The 23,059-nt window shown below is 26.6% G+C and overlaps 1 protein-coding gene across 2 annotated transcripts in view; it reads left to right on the top strand.

Moving 5' to 3' along the window:
• The first annotated feature begins 2,704 nt into the window (after positions 1-2,704).
• Positions 2,705-23,059, top strand: part of LOC129616185 (F-box/LRR-repeat protein 7) — a 37,685-nt gene continuing 17,330 nt past the window's right edge. For both annotated transcript variants that reach the window (XM_055531678.1, XM_055531677.1), the window contains exon 1: positions 2,705-2,856. The gene's annotated coding sequence lies outside the window, so the exon portion shown is untranslated. The remainder of the gene's footprint in view (positions 2,857-23,059) is intronic.

Genomic DNA, 23,059 nt, shown 5'->3' with positions numbered 1-23,059 from the left:
AAATTATTAGGAGCAATACCTCTATACAAATATATAATCTCCAATATATATACATATATATATATAACCACACATACACGTACGTGTTTGTAACATACTGCTCCAAAAATTATTCGAAGATACTTTGAAGTATGCATACAAAATATGTACATATGTACATTATACAACAGTATACTTAAATATGTGTAAATATAACAACAAATCCGTAATTATACACAAACCGAAATATAACAATACAAAGCAAAACAAGGAATCATGCCCTGTTAACATTTATATGAAAAAGTAAAGCGAAATTATTTCGATGCATGAATAAATAAGTAAAAAAAAAAAACTATATATCTTGTAAACCTGTATAGTGGTACATAGAATTATATAAGACTTTAAAACCGAACCAACAATAATCAAAAAACAAAGAAGAAAGCAAAACCATAAAATACATTTGAAACATGAAAATCAATTTAACGCAATCAATTGCCTACTACCGTTAATTTGTCAAATATTGTTGTGCATACAAATTCAGTTATAGAGGTTTCTAAAAACGATCCAATACATTAAACGACGTAGTGACATCGGGTAAATTTTGAATACATCAAATTGACAATAATCCTAAAGCTTTTTACTTCAAATACGAATTATATTTACAAAATATGTAAATACAATTATTCTCCTTTAGGAGATCCTTATCCCAGAGTTTTTTGATTTAAAGACGGCTGTGTATAATATATGTGTACGTATACATATATATATGAAGTTGAGTATTTTTTAATAATTTTTAATTTTAGTTATAAAGATATTTTCTCTGTGTGTATTGGCTTTCAATATTTATTCAATAAAATATTTTATTTTCAAAGTGACAGCATTGATTTACTCGCTGAGTTTTTAATTGAACTATGTATTTCAATACAAAATTTTAAATAGAGATAACTATTTACCAAAATCTATCTTTTTATATTATATCATTTTTTCTCCTTTGTTCATTCGCCGTGAGAGCATAGGGCTTCAACAAATCCTGTGAATGGAACTTTGTTTTAAGCTAGGCATTTAATTCTGCCAAGCATTTTCCATTTGATTCGAGCTCCTCAAGTATGGTTCATCACCATGTATTACACCTTCTCTTTTCTTTTACACCTTCTCTTTCATAATCGCTTTCAACAACCTTCGGTGTACATATCCGGTTTCGTTCCTTTATCGCCTGCCACGATGCTGTCCAGGTAGTTGAATTGGACTACAACCTCAATTGGCTGTCGCCTAGTTGAAGGGGCGTATTATTTGTTGCATTCATTCTCAGGGATTAAATTTTGTTGGTGTTGATCTTGAGGCCGACTCCTATAGTTTCCCTTTCTAGGAGGTTTATTTTGGTCTGCATACCCGCTTATGTATGACTGTATGAGCTAAGAGGCATATATCGTCTGCGTACTCAAGATCCTTCAGCTTTTGGTCAAGTCTGATTTAAAACTCCTCAGCATCTTCTTAACTCTTTTCATAAGCTTCAGTTACGAGTAGCGCTATTTTATATGTTTTAGTGGAAAGAGTGATACCTCGCTAATTTGTGCATTCTTGAAGATTGCCTTCCTTCCACAGTTTTATAAGTATTCCTTCTTTCTATTTGTTATCTATTATTTCTTCATGTCAAATCTTCTTGGGTCCGTAATAGAGACCCGAGAAGTGTACCTGCCAGGTCGTGGTCAATCCCAACAAATTCAGTGGCATTCCGTCAAGACCGTTGACCAAATTTTTTGTTTGTCAATCTCATGATTATGTCCCTTAATTCATTTTAGGTTAGGGGCTTGGTGTTAAAGCGAAGACGATAATGCTGTATTCTTCCGATACTCTTTCGGGGGTTTCTTGGCTTAATTCAATTGTTTCTCTTTTCAAGTTATTATTGTGTGTTTGTGATCAGATTACCTTTCTTGTCTTTTATGGATGACGTCTTCTTATATTTTTATTTGTAATTTTGACAGACAAATAACCGAAGTGACTTTTATTTTAAGAAAAGTTGATTTTCACAATATTTGAACTTTTTGTAACTTAATTCTTACACATATAATCGTGGATATACACACTTTATGTGTATATATATACTACTATTATCTTATAAAGCTGATCTCTTTTTAATAATTTCTTTAAAGATCTTATAACTATATGCAATTCATCTATTTCATTGGAAAATTTTTGAAGAGTCATGAGAATTTTTCTATTTTGTTTTGATGCTTTTTTTTTATAATTCTTTATTTTTCAATATCTTTTTTGCTTCTTCTTCTTTTTCTGTTTACTTTACTGAATATGTTAAGCCAGATAGTACGCTTATTTACGTTATCCATATGAATACGTCCAAATATGCACACACAGCATATATGTATATATGAACCTTTCTGAACCGACCTTTATGGTAAAGATGAATTCATTTTTACTCAAAATGTGTACATAAATTATTAATTGTTACCAATAATAAAAGAATATTGAACTTATAGTATTAAAATCAATATGAAAACAATAATCTTTGTACATTATACATATTTAAAGTTATTGACCAAGAAATTATATTTTGGTTAAATTTCATCCACCATATTTAAAAAAAAAAAAATATTTTAGAAATTTAATTAATTTTATTTGTATTTTTTTTTAATATTTTCAGATTTCAAATTTCTTTTGGATTTAAAAATATTTCATAAGATTTTCAACCAAACGACAAATAAAATAAATTTGGTGACAAAGCAACCTACTTATTTATTCTTGGATCAATTTATTCTTAAAAAATTAAATGGGATCAATGAAATTTTCTTCAAACTTTTATTATGTATATTGCTGACACAAAATCTTCACCTCTGAGACGTAATAATTAATTTGCACCATAGGGTAAGTTTTTAAATTAAAAAAAAATTCTAAAACATTATCACTCAAACTTAATAATATTTTCGTAAACAAAATATGTAACTGAATTGTAAATATTTTGATTATGACTTACATATTTCCGGAAAAATCGAATTACACTCAGATTGAAAATTATTTTAGTCAATATGTGAAGTTGAATATGCGATTCTTATTTAATTTTTTCTCTGATGACAATTATTATTTCATTTAATATTAACAATATGACAATTTCAAATGAATTCTTAAAAATTTTTCATATACATGCCCACTTTTATCTTAAACTAAACTTAACTATTTATTTTCTTCTTAATATTCATAAAAATGAATTTAATATTCAGTTTTCTTTTTATAATACCTCCCGTATGTAATACGATATAATAAAAGTCAAAATAGTCTTTTATTTTACACATAAAATGACATAAAACTAAAACACCATCTACCGCCATAATCTAAAAAGTATTGTATGTAATATGTACACACAATTCAATCAAAATGAAAATGTTTATAAGATAAATTTCAAATTAATATTCGAATGATAACATTTCTCTATTTATTAAATATAAAAAATTTTTATAGTTCACTCGCCATTATTGTGTAAAATAAACTATATAGATGGCGTATTGGTATGTAGAAATTTACCTTGTACATTTCATACAATGTATATTCATTTAAAAAATATGGAATCTCAATGCCACGCGATAAATGAAGATAAAATTTTATAAAAATAATATATTTATAAATACATATACATATACACACATGTAGACACAGTTTACCACATTTTATGAGTTATATAACAGATTTTATAAGTTTATAAATTATTGCTGTATATGTGTACGAAGGATACGTCAGGAAATAAATATGACCAGTTTCTTCCCTATACTCTCTAAATATTAATTTACAATAAATTAAAACTATAAAAATGTTAAACTATTGTACATTGAAATTCAATATTTCTTACAATATAAATGTAAAGCTATTTTTATTATACTTGCACATTATTTCAAAAGTTTTATACATAGAAATTTTATTACAAATTTTCATTTAAAATTCAATTGCATATTGCAATTATATAAAATTTATTATTAAAAATATTGAAATTCCTTGAAATCATGTTGATAAAAATATTTTTTTTTTGTTTCTTTGCTTGTTTAACGTGAGATTTAATTCTAACTATATTAAAAAATATTATATAATTTTCGAGATTTAATAAGATTTAGAAGAAGTGAAATTTAATTTATAATAAACTGAAATTTCATATGATAATTTTACAATAGAGAAAAGGGAAAGGAAAATTCATTAAGAAAAACGTTTTATATTAAAACGTGAATTTTTATTCCATTTTTTATTCCTAGTTACATACATACATACATATATATAGTTGTACATTGAACAATAATAATTTTCTTGTAATAAAATGAAAAAATTTCTATAGCAAAATTTTTTCTTCTTTTCTCTAGTTTTTCTTTTTTGCTCACCTCAAATCATTGATCAAGTTTCACTAATTGTCACGATAGTTTGCACAATAATTTTTAGGTTGCATTTGCTTTAATGTTTTTCTTTTTCTCTCATTTTTTTTTTTGCTATTTTTATTAAAAATTTATAACATGTTTTTTGATTTTTTTTTTTGTTATTTTTCTTTGTTTTATTCTGTAGAAGAAAAGCTAATATTTCAAAACTGCAATATGCATCTATGTTTATAGATTTGCTTGTTGGCGTGAAAATTTTTCATTTTAAAATTTATGTATGAGTTTGTAGGGATTTTTATTTTATGTATTGCTAAAAAAATTGTAAATTTATCAATTATTGTTGAATATTAAGTAACATAATTTTACTCAATAATTATTAAATTTTGTTGCGTTGTTTGAATAAAATAGATTATTATTTTAAATAGAGAGAGGGTTATTTGAATAAAAGTTGAGATTACAGTTAATGTTGCCTAAGAAGGAATTTTATTGTACTTTAACCTTAGAATATATATCAGTATTATATATAGCTAGTACGAGTACTATTATCTTCTATATGTGATTCGTTCTTTCATACAGGCTATTATATAAATATACTATACGATAGTAATATTTGATGTTGGCTCAGTTTAACTACAGCATATAGAAGTTGTAATATTAGTAAAATTCAATATTTATATACGTATATTATGAAATATACTACAAACTGTCGTACGTTCTTTAAAATTGACATCTTAGGTTCCAGCGCTCAGCCTCCCTTAGTCAGACAGCACAGCTTTTTAAAATGTAATTCCGCCAAAAGTAAATGGAGAAATATATTAAAGGCATTTGCGGGCGTCGAACTTAAAGCCCCACTTATATAATCTTGGGAGGGTTGTTTGCCTTTTCCATCGTCAGAGAAGGCACATAATCATTCAAGAGCAGAAGGCCGCACCCATGACCTTCTCAAACTGACTTGAGCCTTCACTCACATTATATGAATATTGTTTGCCATATTAAGCATGAGCTTGTTCCACACGATAATCCAAAATTTAACACAATTCATTTTCCTTTGGTTCCAATATGGTAAGGGATACTTCTTGCCAGACACTCTCCAGTTCTCGACTAATCAATTGTTTGTTTAAGGTGTTATATCTAGGAGTAAGGTGTTATATTGTTTGTTTAAAGTGTTATATCATCCCAACCAACGGAACTGTTTGTGTTGGAAAAAGTAAAATCGGGAGTGTTGCCCTTATTTGCTATTTCTAAACCACTGTTTAATATTAAATCATATAAAAACTAAACATTACTGAAAATGTACAAAATATGACATTTAAAAACAAACTATTTTCCATAATTATAACACCTTTGTAAAACACTCACTTTATAAACTTGAACAAACTGCCGTTTGTTAAAGACATTCTGACACTAAAGACGTCAATTTTTCACTTTTGTTGTTTTTTTCTTTTTTTGATTTTAGGTTAAAATATACGCGCTTTTTAATTAAATGCAATTGCTCATAAATAATAATTTTATAAATGTCTTCATCAAAATTAAAGAAGAAAAATTTTTTTTTCTTTCATTTTCTTCTTATAATTTTTCTTTTTTATTCTTAATATGTAGGAATGTAATTTGAAACATTTTTCCTTCATTATAACGCGCTTTTTTAATAAAAAGTATTTTAGTATGAGAAAAAAATTAAAACCATAACTAGCCATACTTATATTTGATTACAAATTCATAATTCCGATTTTATAGATATTGTGTCGTTGCTGTTTTGAAAAATATTTCCACCATTTTATGCCTGTTAAATGTCACAAATATACACAAAACTCAAGCGGGTAAATTTTAAAGCTCTCAGTAACGTTTCTGTGTTACTTATGTGTTTTTATGTTTTGTTTTTCTTTTATTTTTGTTTTCTTATATATAGTTTATTTAATTTTTCCATATTTTTCTTGAAATTTGATATCAATATTCAAGGTAGTTAAATAGGTTTTTCATTTTTTAGCGCAAAGAAAAATACAAAAATCATATATGAGACAAAAAGTAGTAATAAAAAAATATTAAAATAATAAAAAAAGAAAAAATTTTTTAATAGTTAATCTACTCAACTATACGGTTAAAAGTAATTTCAATAGAAATAAAATTACATAGTCGTATAGTATAATTATACTTAACTATCCTATTAAAAAAAATAATTTTTATCACTTTCAGAGTCGTAAAATTTTACACAAATTAGTTGCAAAAACAAATTTTACAGTATAAGCAAGAGAAGCAAGCAAGAACTGATGTGCCAAAAAAAAAATTCTATACGAACATCAATTTTTTAGCAATAGAATTAACGCACAAATTTTAAAATTATATGTGAAAACTAAAAATTTATTTCATAGTTAGGCAAAAAATATTTAAAACTCTCAATATAGTTACAGCATTTGTTCAATAAAACCAATTTAAAATTTGGCATACTTGTAGCATAACAATGTGTTATTTTGTACAAATCCTAAAATCAATTACTTTAAACTATAGGAAACTAAATTTTATTATTAAAAAAAAGCAATTTAAAAAAATCTTTAACATAAATTTGATATCAATTGTCTATACCCGTTCACGCTTGTACAGTTTGAAGAAAAACTACTTTGTATAGCATTGTAAACAGGAATGTAGTATATTTTTATATTTACACAAATTTATTGGAGAAAATTATAAATTGGTTTTGGCACTCGTAAACATTTTAACTTGGTGGCGCGGTTATCATTATAGTATCAATGTGTATATTGGTGCGTATAAGAGCGTATAAATTTTTCAAAAAGGTGTTAAAAATTATAATTTTTTTTTTCTTTTTCAAAGAGTAAAACTGAAACTATACCGGAAAGCCTACGTCCGTTTACTTTATTGTCATATGAATATTTTTTTTAATATTTTATATTAATTTTAATATTGAAGATTTTATGAAGATTAGACTATAAAATAAAAATTTTTACAAAAACCATAAAAAGAAGAAATCAGAGTTTTTAAGCTTTCTAACAATAAAGTATTTTCTATTGTAAAGTTATTTTAAATTTTGAATTTTCGAAAATGTTTGAAGAACATTTGAAATAGCAAATAATTATTTTATTTCTTTTTACAATTGGATTTTTGAAAAGAAATTGTTCGTAAATATAACCGTTTAATGATAACCTAATTTTTTTCACAAAATATTCTTTACTAGTAGAAAATTTTGTTATTAAACTAACTACCGGATAAGTCAAAAGTTGATACGCCAAATATGTCTTCTGCAGTACACTTCGTAAATAACATCCCAAGACCAAATCAACTGATTACTTGCAATGTGTCTTGCTAGCATATTCGCATCAAAATTTTATTTTTAGCACTTTTACAAAAATTTTTTGAAAAAAAGTGCTTATTAGTTTCACTCTGTCCGGCCGTCCGTCCGTCCGTCCGTCCGACCGTCCGTCCGTCCGTCCGTCCGTCCGTCCGTCCGTCCGTCTGTCCGTGTGTCTGTTTACAAAACTTCTACATTCTTAAAGATAGAAAGCTGAAATTTAATACGTGCATAGATCTTTACTAGAAACTTATTTTCGTAGAACAAAATTTTTACCTATCTCCCCCCCTCTAGAAGTTATACCCCCCCAAAGCCACAAAAATGGCCCATTTTGACTATTTGTTGCAATGAAACCATAAGCATTTTTGAAATTTTGCAAACGCAGAAAGGCAGCGGCTGGCTTTCCCTAGCGCGGTATACTATAGTTAAACCTTAGAAAAACAAAATGGCTGTTCAAATTTACCGTTATCTAAAGTCCTTTTTTTCCAAATTTTTGATGTCGTTTTTCTCCTATACCCTAGCCTGCAGAAGCTTGAAATTTTAGGAGCTTTTAGACATTAACAAATAGTTTATTTCGTTAGAAGAAAATTTTTTTCCATCTCTACCCCCTCTCAAGTTATCGCCTCTTGAAATTCGTAAAATTTGAATTTTTGACACCTTATATTTCCGAAACCTCAAGCTTTTTCAAATTTCTATAAACGCAAAAAGCTAACGGTAAATTGCATGACATTAAAAAATATAATTACTTTTCTTAACTCACACAATTAACCCTTAAAATCGAGCATTATGTTAACCCCTCTTTATATTAATTTTTATCTATTTCAAAGACTGCATAAATCGTTCATCCTAAATATATGCAATCCTAGAAATAGTTTCGTTTATGAATGAAAATAATTTTAATAGTGTGGTGGATATACATAGATTTTTAAAAGCAGTATTTTTACTTGTTGAAGGGAAAAGTGCTACAATACAAACCATTGGTTTGACCCAACTTTATTTATTGTTCTCATCACGTCCTTCCGTCTGGGTGTTCGTCGCTGAAATGCTCACTTGAGAAGCGAAAGAGAGAAAAATTTGAAACTGGGCACTAATGCTTTCCACACAACTACCCATAGCTGAACCGTCTTCACTTTCTCTATTCAGTAATTAGGACTAGTCCAACCAGAAAGTCTAAATTACTGTTCGCATTACTCAAATCAGACCGTGCGGTTTCTTCCATTCTAAAGCTCTTCTTCTTTTTTATTTTTCTTCATTTTTTTCAAATTCTCCTCTTAATTGGTATTTTAGTCTGCTCTTCCTTCATAACTCTGTCTTTTTGTATTTCTTTTAAATACCATTTGTTCCTCGTTGATCGTTCTTTATAACATTATTATCATGATCTTCTCTATAATATTGCAATTTCTGCTACTTTCTTCTAATTTCTAAACTCACTTCTTTCTTTATTATATTCAAAAAAGTATCATAGCATGATGTAGTCTTCCTCAGGATAGCGTCTTCATGCTGATGACTCTTTATTTTTCCTATATACATATATTATATTTAAGTAATTAATTCAACAAAGCTTTAAATATATTTCATATTTAAAGCTTTGTTGAAATCTTAAACAAATACTTTTCTTAATTATACTTTCGCAAATAAAACTATCTAAATCACATTTATTGCATACTTTTAGGTAACGTTTAAAATTTTTTTTGCAAATTTCTGCGTATATACTTGCGTCACATTATACTGCATGTTCAATATTTTTTTTTATAATATCATCACTTATCTGGATTTTTTTGAAGTATATTTTGAAAAGAAGTATATATATTACACCAATCAAATTGATGCTATCTTATACTACAACACGCAACATCACACAGGCTTAAATTAAGTTCAAAATAACTATCAAATTTAAAAAAAAAACAGAACTAGATCCCGTTTTAGACATTAAATCAAACAAATCTACTTAGGAAAAGTAGACTCTTATAGTTTATAGTATAATTATAACCATACTTATAAGTCTACCGAATATGGAGAAACTGATTGTAGAATAAAATTTGTAATAAAAACATAACATAATTATATGTGTATGTTATACAATACTGAATCGAATAAGGAGAATTCGACAATACCTTACTGAAAACAATAAAATCAGAAAATTATTTTTTTCTTAAAAAAAATAACAAGTAAAGCTCAAATTATTACAAAAATTTACTATTTTTTTTTATTACATCCATTTTGGATATTTTTAAACCTTTTAAAATTAGAACATAAATCGATAGTTTAATATGGATTATATAAGATACTAGACTTACAAAAAATACTTACTAAGAGTAAAAAAAAAAAACTTGGAAAAATTTTCTTTATTTTTTGACTTTTTTTTTATTTTTTTCGACAAAATAAGTCAATTCACATTTTAAAAACCACCATTTTTTCTTGAAACATTTTTAAGTTTAATCTATTTTAAAAGTATGTATGTGTGTACGTATGTATATGAAAAAAAAACTAATAAGATTTAAATATACATAATTTTTGTATATTAATTTACATATATGGTCGAAATATATGTATGCTGTCGATATATTGCCGATATTTATACAAACTTACATATTTATGGACGACATAAATAAAATGTTTAGGCGATAGTGTGTTCATCAAATTTTATTTGATTGCTTTAAGGCACAAATATAGAATTTATATGTGTTTTTAAAAATTTCATATTATATATAACTATGTATGTTTGTATATAAAAAAAATATACTCCAATATAGTTATAAATATTAAGATGTCGTTAACATTATTTATATACAAACAGAGTGTTCTACGTGATTGAAAATTTTTTTTTTCTCAAATAATGTTGTGGGCACCTAGTTACCCATAAAATACCAATTTAGATTTTAAAAAACAAATTTTCATTTATCATAACAATTAATGTTTTTAATTTAAATAAATTTATTTTCTGAATAAATATTTAGGAATGGCAAATATAAATTCATTCTCATAAATTAAGGAAAACGAATGCAAAGATATTTTTTAATATTAATTTCAAATTTCAAGAGCAATATAATTAAAAAAATGTCGTGAAATTCTTTGTTAATTTTTGTCAGAAAAACAGATATCCAACGTAGACCAAGCGAAGCTTCCCGAAGGATACACTTAGATTCATTGTGCTCACTCTTTTCTCTTAAATACAACCAGCTCGAGCTCTCCAGAAATCAGGCAAAAGCCCTAGCATTACACTGCAATGATCCAGTAAACAGAAGAAGGGCTCAACATCCAATTACTCAGAGCGAACTTCCCAATCTATATTTCTATCAAGCTTGGATACATACATACGTATATGTATGGGATGGGCCCGCCGCCGATAGCATCTTCATTCCGCCAGGTTTGACTCTGCAGCATTAAAAGTAAAAATTCTTCACTCAATCGCACTACTGATTTCGCAGCCATTTACAACCCAGTACGCAATCCAGTGGGGCATAACATCCCAGCAATCCAAACCAGTACCATTCTTCGAATTTTGTTTGTCAACTTGAGGTTCGTAGCTGCACGGAACGCCGCTATAATTGTTTTTGTTTACTCTTTCCATAGTGTTGGACTTCCTGTTCAGCTTAGAGTCAATGGTCAGGCCCAGTAACCTAGTCTTCGAGCTAAAAGATTCGAGCGAAATCCTTTGAGTTTCGACGGAGCTATGCTTGAGCTGTTATAACTCCTACTGATAATAATTAGTTCTGCCTTCTGAGGTTTCACAGCTAGGCTACAGTCAGTAATCCAGTCAGGAAAGAGGTTAAGGGCCCTCTGCTCCAGCCCATTTAGGGCGTGGGGGTGCTTGCCAGATAAACCAACCGCCAAGGCATTAGCGTTAACGATCACTTTACAGCCTTCCTTCTTTAGGAGTATTAAATCTTACCACGTTCTTAAATCTTATTACTTACCACGTTCCAGAAAGGAAAACCAAGCAAACTCCGTGCTGGTCGCCTCTTCTATCGCCAAGGCTAGAAAGTCCTGCTTGACCGCACATTTCCTATCAGGGTACTCAAGGAGCGCAATGAGTTGGAGCTCCGGCAGCGCTCAGCTGATTGCAAATTTTTCTCTGTAAGGTCTTTCCCGTTTATTTGCTCTTTCGATACGCATGTTGTGCTCGAGATATAGCAACCTTGGGTTATTGTTTCACCTTATATATACTGATTTTCCAATAAAATTGATGTTAGACGAATTAAAAACGACAAATTTGGATTATATACACGCAATTTAAATTTGTTATTTTATCTGCTATATCAATGTGATCCGAATAATAACACTCCTACACAGAGCTTTGACCTTAATACAAAGCGTTTTAACTCAAATATTATTGGCGAGACCAGCTTAACTATTCTTTTTATATTCCTAATTTTGAGACAATTTGTATACTTTTATTTGACTTAACTTCAACATCGATACATATTTCCGTTACACATACACATATATATATATTTACATACATATATGAATAACATTTATAATAATATTGTATGAAGTGTACAAAAATATTTTATTTCAATTCAATATAACTGCAAATAAATTTATTAAAATGGCATCTGATAATAAATATCTAGGTTAATTGAATCCGCTTTTTATAATATTTTTATAATTTATCATAATAAATTGTTTTTATTTTGTGTTATGTTATTTTCAATTTAATTGCGTGTACATACACTGTAATTCACTCATATCACTAAAATTCATTTGATATTTTATTAAAAAAAAAATTAAAAAATTTATGTGCATGAAAATTTGAAAATCTATATTCTCAATATGATATTTTTATGACAAATACATTCACATACATACATACGTACATATACACATACGCATTTATATCACAAATTTGCTTGATCTTACACAAACATATGCACATATTGCAAGAATTCATTACATATTCCACTACATACCATATTCATATGTATGTACAGACATGTTAAAATTAAAGTTCTCGAAAATATTAAAACTTAAAAACCTATCATCATAACTGTCAAAAGTATTTATATAGATATTAAATATTATACAAATATGTAAATATATAAGTTCATTGGATATGTTTAAATAATATACAGTTGAATTTGTGCATGACGAACATAAATTCGCGTATACTGATTTTAAAAATTTGCCAAAAGAGAAAAAGTATGCGACGGCAAAACTTTCCTCCTGTTTAACGTTTATATTAGCATTATTTACAATTGTCATTTTGTTACAGTCATTGTAATTTTTATATTTTGATTAAGTATGTAACTGCCTTGAGTATATTAATTATTCAAAATAGTTTTTTTCTGGGTTACAGCAAATTTTTGCATTTGTCAGTTTGAAAACTTTCTATGAAATATATTACAGTACTTGTTCGTAGTATAGCAAAAGGTTAAGTTCAACTTTGCTGTTCTATTTTGAAAATGCATTTGCAAAATCTACAAAAACCAAACCATTATTAAATTGTAGCTCTACGAAATTTCTGGCACAGAATTTTCAGTAAAAATCTAGATTCTACATTGATGCAAATGATTGTTTATTTTCACAAAATTTGCCGTCCCTTGTTTTGACACATTTTAATTGTGACATTTGTTACAAATAGGCGTTTTTATTGACAAAATTACTTTTTTTCTGTTCTATTGCAATGTAGTTCTAGCATGAACACAACCAAACTGTTTTAAGAAATCCCGTATTATACACGAATTGAACTTGCAGAATTTTAAATGTTCGTTCTACGCAAAACTCTACTGTATGGGCATATGAATTATATACCCTGGAGCCATAATATCATATAGATTAAACATTGGTAAGTAATGATGGTTAGAATTTGAACAAAAAAAAAAAATAAATTGAAATTCTAATTTAAAAATAAAAAAAAAGCAAAACTATGATTTCACTTATTTAATCCTATAATTTGATTAATACAATATTATTAAAAATGTCATAATACCAGTAAAAATTCAATTAATAATCATTGAATTAAAATGTAATAAAATTTTCCACTTATAAAAGAAAAATATTTTTTTTTCAATGATTCTTTAAAGATTATTATTGAAATTTTGATAAAAACAAATTTTATTTTCCTTATAAGTATTTTGAAATTCCAGAATAATACCCATACATATTCACATTTTTATATACACTATAAAATGTTACCTTCAAATTACATATGTGTGTATGTACATATAATTATGAAAAATCAAAATATAATTTTCAAGAATATTTTATCAAAATTAAAAAACTAGAGAAATAATTAATCTTCTAAGACAAAAAGTTTTTTTTTGTTACATACATGCTGTGCTTATTATATAGGAAATTCTTATACCTATTAAAATTTTCGTAAAAGTCAATTTTCTTTAAAGCTGATTCAATATAAATTAAGCATTTCACTGAGCTAAAATAAATCTAAATGTTTTTAAGACTCTCTTCAATAATATAGGCTATTAAGCCTATTATCGGAATGTAAAGAACTTATTAAAATTTTAAAATTTCATACAGGTTTTATGAAATATTATTGAATGGTTATATAAATTTGAATATACCGTCTTAGTGGCGCATTGATTGAATTGCAAATATTTATTTCGCAATGCGATTTAGAATTTCTAAATAACTGAAAAGTTTATAATTTTTGAAATATTCAAGACTTTTCGATGGGGTTAAGTTGATGCACAGAATTCCATGAACAAATATTTTTGATATATTTAGTTTTTTTTGCCTTTTTTTTTATTAAATTCATTTTTTAAAGCTTTAATGATGTTGAAGGAAAAGCAGGAACTAAAGGGTTATAGTATTCTTTCGTGTGTACACTTGTATCTTTCATTCAAGAAAAACGTTCAATATTTCGAATAAACATTTTTAACTATTATTTTTGTTTTTAATGCAATTCAATATACTTATTAAATTCATAGTTTTAATCTTCGAATACTTTACGATGATGAAATGAAATATATGCGTCCATGAATCTATAATTAAAAAATTTTATTCCAAATCATAGACTTGTGCGTGACTTAAATTGAAAATTGTTTAAAATAAAATGATTTTGTTTGTAAAACTTTTACACACTATGTTTGCAATTCCCAGAAGTTTTACTACACAAAACATAAGTTAACATAACAATTATAACAAGCATGTGTTTGTGTTACCTAATACATTAAAAAAAAAAATAAATTAAAATTTTAATTTAAAATGGTAAAATCCAAATGTTTCTTGAGCAAAACTAAACTTTTTGTCGAATAATTGGTTTTTCTGTTTGTTTTTTGCTTTCTATATTTTAACAAAAATTAAGTCGTTCTTCGCATCTCAATTTAAAAAATCAAATATTTTTTACTTATATAACCTTTCATAATCTCACATATACCATACAGATGTATATGAGTATTACTATATACTCACATTTAAAAATTGTAAAGACTATAATAAAATAAATACGTAAAGACCAAAGAAAAACTATAAATTCATACAGATTATAAAATTTATACGTACATATGTAATTAAAATTATATTTATTACCAGTTTGTGTAAATATGTAAAACTACTCTTCAATGAAGACATTTTGAATCTTCTTTCATTGGAGTGTATTCCCATAAATGTCCAAATTAATTGTACCAACACCCATTAACTAATTTTGTTAATGTTGATTTTTTTGTTTGTTCTTACTTCTCTTAATATTGTTTTTTTTTTCTTATTATAGAATTGAATTGGTATCAGCATACCTGTTGAATATTGGCATATTCCAGAATTATATTAAGAATTTGCAAGAGTACATTTTGCGTACATACATACATAGCTTATTAGTATATTTTGTTTAAAGCTCAATGAATGTTATAATAATTATGTAATTCCGTTTGTAATACTAAAATCAAGAGACTAACTATTTAATAAAGTTTATACAATTTCTTATATATGTTATAATCTCACTTCATGCAATCAACCAATTTTGCTCTTAATAAAAAAAACGTCTCGGACTTTACGTCGAAACCTAACAATTTGCTTAAAAATCAGATGATCATTAGAGTCAAACACTTTCGGAAAAAATGAATTGTCTCCATTATACTTTGAAAAAAACGGGACAGTAAATCTGATGAGAATAGAGTAATTTAGTCATTGCTTATTGTATCTCTCCCATATTCCATCTAAACTACTCCGGTCTCAAACAAAAAACCCGGAGATATCCTTCAGGGAGTTGGTCATGAGCCCTCCTCAAACCATCTGCACCTCCAGACAGCCACACAGAATGCGTATGGCTGTCTCCTCGCCGTCCTGGCAGAACCTACACAAAAGGGAGTCAAACTAACCCAGTTTGTACAAGGGATATTTTACCAGACAATGAGCAGTGAAGAAACCAGTAATAGCACGAACCCGATTTCGGTCCATCTCAAGCATCTCTGAGGAGAACTTTCTTGAGCAAGATGGAAGGAACAGTTTCGCACGATGACATCCCTCTGTAGACCCCCAACGAAAATTTGATTCCTCCTCGAGCAAGGCGTCAAGTCTGCCCTTAATGGGTAGAGACCGGTAGTCCACCGAAGAGGACGGGCCGAACAAAAGGAACCTCAGATCCCTTCCGAGCCAACCCGTCAGCGATCTCGTTGTCCCTGTGCCCGCCTTATTATTTATCTTTAGACAAGGTCTAATATCAAACGGAGTATATTCGTACTCCGTGTAAGTTATATACGGAGTACGTATATAACTTTCCTTAGACTCAGGTTAAATTATAAATTTTGACATAAACGTATATAAACAGTAATTATTCTACGACTAAGATGCTTCGGAAAGGGGCTTTTTGCTAATAAAAAGCCTAATAAAAAGATTAACTATGATGTAAAGAAAAAATGTCATAAATTTGAGGTTAAATTGTTAGTGTATAAACAAACAATAAAATTTATGTAAATTAAATTCTATATCCAGTACTTTCCAATTAATAATTTTAAAATAAGCAAATAATTATTATAAATGCAAATATTCTTATTCTATAGTAGAGTTGATTACTGTTACAATTACAATTCGAGTTGCAGTTTATTTATATTGAAATTTTTATGATTTTAAAAAAAAAAAAAATTATTAAATAAATGCGTGCATTATTCATGTTTCTCCTAGCCATAAATAAATAAATTATAATGAATAATTATTTATAATTTATTTATGATTTTATATTTATTCAAAAATATCAAACTGTAATATTAATTCATTTGACATTGGAATTTAAGTTTCACAAAACTGGGAGAAAATATTTAAGTGCGGATAAAACATTTTATTTTTAATAACATTCAATTTGTTATTTTGAATTTAGATATTGTTATGGTAGTCATAATAAATTAATATTATTATTCCTTAGTAAGAGTTTATAGAAATCTTATACTCGTAGTGTTATTTAATTCATCTTTTTCAACATTGGAACACTTACACATTGTGAATTTCTTTTAATATTATTTTTATTATATTTGCAATATAGTGGTTGACTTTTTCCACTTTTATTTATTTTTCTCAATACACAATATCTATATTAAAAAATTTGTGGTTTTCTATATATCATACGAGAATGAATTTATAAAAATATTTATTAAAAAAAAAAACAAAATTCCATTTTTTATCCAGTAAAATAAAATAAAACTAACTGCTTCCTTTAACACAAAAAAAAAGTAAACCCAAGCTATAAAAATTTGCATTTATTCAAACATTTTGCTATTTACTCTATGAATATTTTCTTTATCGTTATTTTTTCTCTTGTGTTCCGCACAAGTCTTTCATTATAATATATTTTCATTTAAAAATAGAATAAATAATTACATTATACACCGTATATAACAACAACCAGTACAAATTACCCGCATAACTTTTATCGAAATATAAAAAAAAAGTAGTTATAGAAAAAAGTAATGTAATTTTTTTAGTTAACCAATAAGAAAAAGAAAATATTATTACAGATTTTAAGATCATAAATCAATCAACTGTAAAAGCCCATCAAATATTAGTTAAAATTATAATGTGGAAGATAAAAAAAAACAACAGAGAGAAAAATTTTTAATAAATACATTGGACATTAAGAAAATTATATTTTTAGTTATTGCATACCATTTATTTTTGTATTCCTTGGTAACCAGCGTTCTCATATATTGCCAGACTTATCTGATTTTTCAGATTTTTCAAAGTTCTGCATGCCAACATGCACTTTTTTTTTACCTAGATGCTAGATTCTTCCCATAATTTAGAAAAATTAAATACAAAATTTGGTTTTTTTTTATCACATTTTGCCAGTTGTTTTTTATGTTGCCATATTTTTCAAGTTTTTTTCTCGAAATTTTCCAGATTTTGTGTGAAATTAATGTTGTAACGCTGCTGGTAACTCATAATTTTACTCTCACATACATACGTTCCACATAGCTGAATTGTTTTATAATTGTCATAATTATAATGTCGTAAAAGCGTATATATGTATAAAATCATATACGTATGTTCATGTGTATTTTATTTGATAATTTTGAACGTTATTTTAAATTACTGGAAATGTCACTATTCATTTTTTATGTATGTTCTTATGTGCAGAGGTATACCTATAAATTTATTCTTCACTATAGTTTCACTTCAATAGAGTGTCGCTATTACAAAACTCTTATATATGTATGTTTTTATAATTAAAAATATTATCCCAATTGTAAAATGATTTATATCCCTAATATTGCAAAACTATAAAGTGATAAATAAAAGTGATTTTGTCTAATATAAAATAAGTTATTGCAATTTTGTTTTCAAGTGCGGCTAGATAATCAATAAAAGTTATCATTAAGAGTTGAATTTGAAATTAATGAAATTTTGAAACTTTTAAACAATTCACTCAAATATTTAACACTTTTTCCTCAAAAATTTTTTAATTGCCAAAAGGTTTACATGGCCTATAAAAAAATATATTTTTTTTGTTCTTACTTATCAATTTGATTAGTTTAATCGTCAGGATATGAATTTAAAATATTTTTACATAATAATCTCGTAAACAAAATTATTTTATAAAGTTTGGTAAAATTTATAGATAATTTGGAAAGAAGCACATTTCCTTTTAATAAATCAAAATACTTCTTTTGTGTAGATAAAAGGGAACTTCGTTTACACTATTTTCTTAAATCTCGTAAAATATCGATTAATTGCATACTTTTAGGGAGGTATCAAATAAATGATAAAGATTACCATAATACATATATATTGCGGGTAATTAGGTAATTTAAAATTTTTAATTATACTTCCGCATAATTTTACAACAACTCTTTCCTGAAATATGTAATTCAAACGAAATTTAGCACAATAAACTGTATTCATTAATGTCTTGAAGTAGTCAAAATATTCTTAAATATTTTTTAGAAGAACCACAATTTTTATAAGAGGGAACGTAAAGATTAAAAAAATAGTTATACATAAGTATATAAAAATATGTGTGTTTCTTACCACAATTGCACATTCTTACACTTAATAATGGGACTTATTCTGAGTATCGAAAATTCGATATTATTATTGTTAATCACTGTCACTTATTGATTCGATACTCAAAATAAGCTCCAATATAAAGTTATTTTAAAAGAAAGTACAAAAGGGCAAACAAATTGCCAAAAAAAAGTGAAATTAATAATCAAATTTTTTGAAAATGTACTGAAACTGATAACCATCATATTGCAAATATACATATTCTACATTTTTTATACATATATACACACATACTTGTAAAATTTTATCATAAATTTAAATATCAACCAACAATAGCTTGTGTTCAATCATAATTTTAACAAGTTAAAAAATTTTTTTCTCAAAATATTAAAACCATAATAACCAACATATACATAGAATAATATCTGACAGAAACTGTTATACATAAATTCCAATTATTTAACATAAATCTGTTATATATTATGTGTTTATCTATACATACATACTTAATACACAAATACATATAAATATAAAAATCGCTTATCAATATTATTATTTTTTTTAACTTAAATTTTTATATTTTTATAATATCCCATGTTAATACATCCTTTCTACATACTTACATACATACCTAAATAGATGCATATATTATAATATGCACGTGTACACTTCCCTGAATAGGTTTTACCTTTATACATATATGGAGATATAGTTTTATGAATTATGATCAATGTACATTCACTTATACTGTAGGTAGATAGGTAGGTAGGTAGGTAGGTTCTTTTAAAAGAAGCATTTTACTTGAGCATTTATTACCTTCTGATAAATGACGGATTTGGCTTAATAACAGTTTTTTTTAAAATTATCAATTTTTTTCTTTTTGCTTTCATATTTTTATTTAATGTTTATTCCTAAAACCCCAGAGGGGAATTCTTCTTTAAAAACTATAATAAGAGAAAAATGCAAAACAAAATATCTTGTGCATCTCTCTGTTGAACATTTGTACATACCCATGTATTTTCTTGCATTTTACATACATGCATACATACATACATACATACATATATTTACATATCTGTATTATCAGATGACTAGTCCATTAATATTTAGAGGAAGAAGTAAGTTAAAAAAGAAAAACAAGAACAAAATAAAAAAGGGGAAAATGAGGTAAAAAAAAAACAGAAGAGAAAAGAAAGAACTTTCGGTTACTTTGCTTTGCAACAAGTGGATATGCGCCAATGAGTTGTGTAAAAATCTTCCTCCTCTTGTATTCTTCATTGTTTTTTATATTCATCATTTTGATTCTATATATCAGGCAAGCCAGCCCCCCATTCGACCACTCAAAATGATGCAAAAATTGAAGAATTTGTGTAATTTTTTTTTTTGCCTTTTTTCTTTTTTTATTATTTTGTTCCTTTCCTTAAAATGGTAATACAACTTCTTCAACATTTTTTGTTTCTTATGTTTTGTTTTTTTTTTCGATGTTATGCTAATATTGTTGCCTTTTGTTGTTGTTATTAGTGGCGATGATGATCACATAAAATCATTTACAACCTCTTTTTAATGCTCTATCATATCTATGATATCAATTTACAGCATCTTCAAAAATAATGAAAAACAACCCGAAAAAAAAACTTATAAGAGGAGAAATTTTACGGAAAAACTTGGAAAAATATTGCCACATAATTTTCTCTCAAAATCACAAAACAGAAAAAATCATAGTGATTTGATTTTGATTATACACAAAAAAAAACAACCAACAAATCAAAAAAAAAATTGGTTGAACACGATGTAAAGAAAACCCTCTGAATTTTTGCTTTTATTTATTTTTTTTTCCCTCCCTACTAATACGAGTACGAAAATAAGAAATCATGTATGTTAAAAGAAAAAATATTACTGCTATTAAATTAAATTAAAACTTATTAAGAATAAAGAGGACGCAAAAACATTGAAAATTGTCTTGAAAAAAGTCCAAAGGAAATTTTGAAATCAAATTTCGAAAAAATGAGAGGAAAATACCCTGAAGTTGGACATACCCGGAGAAAGTGTTGAAATTCTAAAAATTCTCTATCAAAATTGGATAGACTTGGCTGGCACAATATCGACCAATTCTAATCAATCAATTTTCGACAACGATCGGATACAACCAACCCCAACAGAAATTTTGCTATTAAACGTTTTGATTTATTATTATAAGCTGTATAACACGATTCTATTTAACAATTTAATCCAAATCTCCTATGTGTGTATTTATGTACATATTTAGAACTTTTCCAAAAAAAGTTCTTATTAACTTCAATTTGTATACGAAGTTTTCTGATTACAAAATTTCTACATCTTTTAATTCTACAAATCCTATTCCACAAATAGTTCTTTACTAAGAACTTTTTCAGGGTGAAAGAAAATTATATATCCATCTCCGTCGATCTAAAAGTTTGACTATTTATTGTAACGAAATTACAAACATTTTTTAATTTTTATAAACTTTTAAGCGTAGTGGCTGGCTTTTTCCACCGCGGCAAAGCGTAGTTGAGAATGGAAATGACAAAATATTCGTTAACCGTTATCTAAACGTTATCCATATTAACCGTTTTTTTCTCATCCTAATTATATGCAATCATTTGAAATATTTTGGTATTTGAACAAAAGTAATTTAAATATTTTAATAGATTGTTTTTCAAGCGGGCAATATTTTCACTTGTTAAAAGGAAAGGAGCTAGTTTTACAAACCATTGGTTTGACTTTATAAATAATGAAATTCTCTTAAAATAATTCTCAAATTACCATATAATATTGCATATAATTAGGAGGAATTTTGAAATAATTTTCAATCGGAAGTAATTAAATAGTTACTTATCAATTTCTAGAAACGCCAAAACTCAAGGCAATTCAAAGTTGCAGTTTAAGACAAAAGTTTTCCATATGCCAGTTATTTGAGCCGTTCAGGGAAGAGTAAAACTTACATACTTTTTTTATGGGATAACTTTCCCTTATACACTTTTTATAGAAAATTATAAATATTTTTTTTTTTTGCCTTTTTATATATAACGTAGAAGTTCAATAGTTATTGTAATCTGATGATGAGGAAGAGCATTTTAAGATAGAAAATTGAAGTTTGAGGGCATAATTTTTGTTGTCTTCTCTTCTTAATAATCTATATATACATATACTCATTTTATATTACATATATATTTCAATATTTTTATATGTACATATTGTACTTTAATCTTTCTTACATACATACATGCATACGTATGTCATACTAAGTACTTGTGTATTGAAAATATTTTTAACCATAAACAAAAAATTGATTTCAAAAATATAAAAAGTTATGGCTGTAGTGAAATCGCAACGAGAAAAAAAAAGAACAAAATCAAATCATAGGAATTTTAAATTCCTGAAAGGAAAATGTTGTTTTTTTTTTCTTTGTTGTTTTTCTCCTCTTTTCTCTCTTCTTTTTTTAAAGATTGTTACGGTTGTAAGATTCTAATACATGTAAAAACGTTCCCACCTTCCTACCTACCTACTACTATTAAAAAAATAAAAACAAAAACGAAAAAAAATAACAAGAAAAAATAATTTTTTAACCCTTAAGGTTCATCATAATTTCTGCATAAATTTTTGTTACTTGTTGTTTTTTTTTTTTTGAGTTGGTACTTGATAATTTAGTACAGAACATTACACACTCATTTTCTCTACCATCTTTTCGCTTGTATAAAAAATATTTTTGATGAAAGGGTTTCATAATATGCAGATGACGATAATGATATAAAGCAGGTGGATTCTTGTCAGATAACACACAGTTTATTTTATTTAATGGATTTTAAGAAAAACTGATAAAAGTTTTTTACATGTATAGCATAAGATAAAAGGATATTATTTAAAAAATTTTGCTAAAAGACAAAGTTTTAAAAAAAAATTGTTGTTCTTTTTTTTATATATATATATATAAATTAGCTCAGGAAAATTAAAATTATTATTAGGGTTTATTAATAATAAGTTTTATTAGACTTTAATAGTAGCTGATCTT

The sequence above is a fragment of the Condylostylus longicornis genome, unplaced genomic scaffold (genome assembly GCF_029603195.1).
Source record: "Condylostylus longicornis isolate FDR11 unplaced genomic scaffold, ASM2960319v2 ptg000163l, whole genome shotgun sequence".
Classification (NCBI taxonomy): Eukaryota; Metazoa; Arthropoda; class Insecta; order Diptera; family Dolichopodidae; genus Condylostylus; species Condylostylus longicornis.
Note: the sequence above shows the minus strand (reverse complement) of the source record. Positions and strands in the feature narration are given on the sequence as shown.